This window comes from Propithecus coquereli, unplaced genomic scaffold (genome assembly GCF_000956105.1).
Source record: "Propithecus coquereli isolate 6110/MARCELLA unplaced genomic scaffold, Pcoq_1.0 Scaffold10, whole genome shotgun sequence".
NCBI lineage: Eukaryota > Metazoa > Chordata > Mammalia > Primates > Indriidae > Propithecus > Propithecus coquereli.
Window position 1 is genome coordinate 1,627,688 of NW_012133858.1, and position 3,705 is coordinate 1,631,392.

Here is a 3,705-nt window from a genome sequence, read left to right on the forward strand (position 1 = left end):
AAAAAAAAAAAAAAAAAAAGTAATTTTAAGACTCGATTTAAAATTATTGAGAATATCATGTGTTGATGAGAATGCAGAGCATGGGAATTCTCAGATGTGGTTGGTGGAAATGTAAAACAGCAAAACTGCTTTGGAAAATAGTAGTTTCTTATAAAGTTAAACATACACTTACTACATGATCAGCAATTCCAGTCCTAGTTTTTTATTCAAGAGAAATAAAAACATACATTTGCAAAAACATTTGCAAACAAGCATTCGTGGTAGCGGTACTCATAATGGCCAAAAACCAAAACCAAGTTAAATATCTAGCCACAGGTGAATGGATAAACAAATTGTGGTATACTTATATAATACTACTCAGCATAAAAAGGAATAAACTGATGATACAAGCAACAACATAGATGAATCTCAAAAACCAGACGTTGAGTAAAAAAAACCAGATACAAAAGAGACATACTATATGATTTCATTTATATGAAATTCTAGAATAGGAAAAACCAATCTGTAGTAACAGAAAATATGTCAATGGTAACCTGAGACAGAAGATGGGGAGATTGACTGCAAAGGGGAATAAACAGGGTGATTAAATGTCCTGGTTTGCCTGGGACCTACGGAAATTGGGATGTTTGGTCACCCTAGGCTATAAAAAGGAACATTTCAGGGTGATACAAATGTTCTAAAGCATGATCAGGGCGGTGGTTATATGGGTATATATGTTTTTGGAAATTTTATTAAACTGTACACTTAAAATGGCTACATTTTATTGTATGTAAATTACATCTCTTTTAACTTGATTTAAAGAGTAAAAAAAAAAGACCACTAGGTAATTTGTGTTGCTTTTACTATACTAAATACAACCAGATGATTAGTCTTCTTAAATTGCTATTTTAAGGATAGCATTAAAAGTATCAGAGTCTGTCAAACCCTAAAATCAGAACTATTTTATATATAATATGCATATTCTTTAAGAAAGCAAAGGTAAGCCATAATCAAGAGGCATTTTAAAAAACATTTTCAGCCTCTGAAGTCATTCACTTTACAAAATATTTAGTCCCTATCCTGAAGGAACTCTAGGGCAGAGTGACTTACACATAAATCAGCAACAAAATCAGCCAAGGATCGGGAAAGCAAAATAAGGATAATGTGTGAGGTGAAAGTGCTACACTGCATGGGGGTGAGGAAGGGATTCTGGAAGGAGAATCAAGAGCTGGTTTTACTTAAGGAATGTAGGAGGCAAAGGAATAAGAAGCACATTTTATGCACATTAGGTTTAAAGGTGGAAAAAAGCATGCTAAAAGAGAGTAAGGATTGCATAACAGAAGGGTGAGACCATTAAAGGCTGAAAGGTAAATAGGTCACAAGATTAGGAAGAGCAAAAATTCTGAATGCATGACCATCTATAATCAATACCACAAACACAAGACATTTTAACAAATTAACTATACTATTTCAACTTCTGGGTATATCTTTAGATTTTACATTAAGTTTTATTGGGTTCAGAGTACACTTCTATCTGATTTACGCCAGATGAATTATGTCTTTGGAAGTTTCAAAATTGGACAATGAACTTTTTCATTTTATAGATTAAAACAAAGACGTTTGACAAATCCTCATCAATTCAGACACAAAACAAGCATTAGGGTTTCCTTGAATTTTGAGAGATGGGGAAAAAATTTTTTTCAAAACTTTTAGACCAAAGACATACATTTTTAGAAATTAATACTTATTTCTGTTTTTCCTAAAAACTGAGTCCCTCCATGATGTAAAGGAAATTAAGCTGCATATAAATGTCTTGTGTACTTTTCTCTTAAGTATGATCTCTCATACAATAGAAGAGTGGGGAAATTTTAAACATTATCATGCCAATGGGAAAAGAATATATTCTCAGTTATCTATTATTAGAGTTCATAACTTTATCATTTGCTGCAAAAAGCACCTTTTCTTTGGTCTACCATTCTAGAACATCATGAGGGTGGGTGATGGAAAGATCCATAAAATCAGAGATCAGCCTGTCACATCCCTTTGTAGATGCGGTCCATCCCCTTTTGATTAAATGAACTAATTCATTTGTACTTCGTCCCATCCACGTTTCTTCTAACATTTTTTTATTCATCTACAAATTTATCCAGATACTGTGAAATATCACACGAGGAATTATGAGCTGATAATTATCATCTTCAAAGAATAAAACAAAGCCAAAGAAGCATCTGACAAAAGCTCTGAAATACAAGTGTATTTCCTCCATAGCCTTGCTTTTTTTTCCCATAGCTTAACACCAGAGGTCGCTAAACTTCAATAAAGCTGCATGTGCAGCCTTTAAAGCAAGTATGAAGTAAAAGAAATCCTACTAGAAATACGTTACTTTTCTGCTTAAAATCCTGCACCGGCTTCCGACCGCCTACAAACTAATGTGATCTGGCCACTATCCACAACTCTAGCCTTCTCTTTCCTGGGAAACTCATGTTCTATCAACCCCATCATTCAAAATCTTATGTTCAAACAATAAAGAAACACATAATAGACCCGGTTTTACTAAGTATTTACCCTTTCCTATCCCCTTTCTAAATGGTGAATACCTTTCCATGTTTCAAGATTCAACTCTGGCCAGGCACGGTTGCTCATGCCTATAATGCCAGTACTTTGGGGGGCCAAGGCAGGAAGATTGCTTGAGGACAGGAGTTTGAGACCACCTGAGCAAAATGATGAGATCCTTGTATCTACAATTTTTAAAAAAAAAAAAAAAATTGGCAGAGCACCTGTAGTCCCAGCTACTCAGGAGGCTGAGGCGGGAGGATTACCTGAACCCAAGAGTTTGATGCTGCAGTGAGCTATGATCACACCACTGCACTCCAGCCTAGGTGACAGAGTGAGACTCTGTCTCAGAAATAAATAAATAGCCCAATGTCACTTCAGTTTGATGCACATGGCACAAAATGGTTTGATTTAATTTCGGATGAGATTGTTCTTGAAGTGAGATGTTAGTAAGACAAAGTCTAGCCTTAGACTGTACGCAAAAGAAATCAAGATCAAGATCTGGAAGCAAGAAGAAAATGCTGACATTACCTCACGGTGTGGAAGAGGTTTACGGTCTCTGATGCAGATTTTGAGGACCACTGTCTGTTCAGGAAGACTGCAATAAGCACTTATAACAATACATTGTAAATGCTAATCTTCCATGGACTGGAGCTGGCATGGTGGAAGTCACATCACTACTTAAAAAGCCTGCCTGTACTACAGAAACTTCATTTTCTCTATTAATGGCAGAAGCAGCTTCATAGAACCATGGAATCTTAACAGCAGATTTGAATTAGATGTAAATTTCAAATTTTTTTTTTAAAAGCCACATTAAATTAACCATTTATAAATATTAAAGCAGAAAAATGGGGAAAAGTGAATTACAGTGATATCAGAGCAAATAGAATACTTAAAACAATAAGTAGTGTATTATATTTTACATAGGGTAGAAGATATGTTTTTAAGGTTTACTAAAGCTTTGTTGGTTAACTGTGTTCACTCAATAAAAAAATCAGTACATGTAAGCAGCCATTTATAAACTGTTGCACATGGATACTTAGAGATAGACTTAGAGACAGAATTAGAATTCTCTTAGAATACTTAGAGACAGATTTATTGGAAAATTGTTTTTGGCAGTATTACCACAATCGAGGCTCTGTTTATTTCACATAAGACTTGCAAAGAAAAATA

General features: G+C 34.7%; 1 protein-coding gene and 1 pseudogene across 1 annotated transcript in view; one reads left to right on the forward strand and one right to left on the reverse strand.

Annotated features, from left to right (window-relative positions):
* GSK3B (glycogen synthase kinase 3 beta) overlaps positions 1-3,705 on the reverse strand; it is a 262,122-nt gene that overhangs the window by 72,160 nt on the left and 186,257 nt on the right. The gene's annotated exons all lie outside the window — the stretch shown is intronic.
* LOC105808339 lies at positions 2,976-3,278 on the forward strand (annotated as a pseudogene).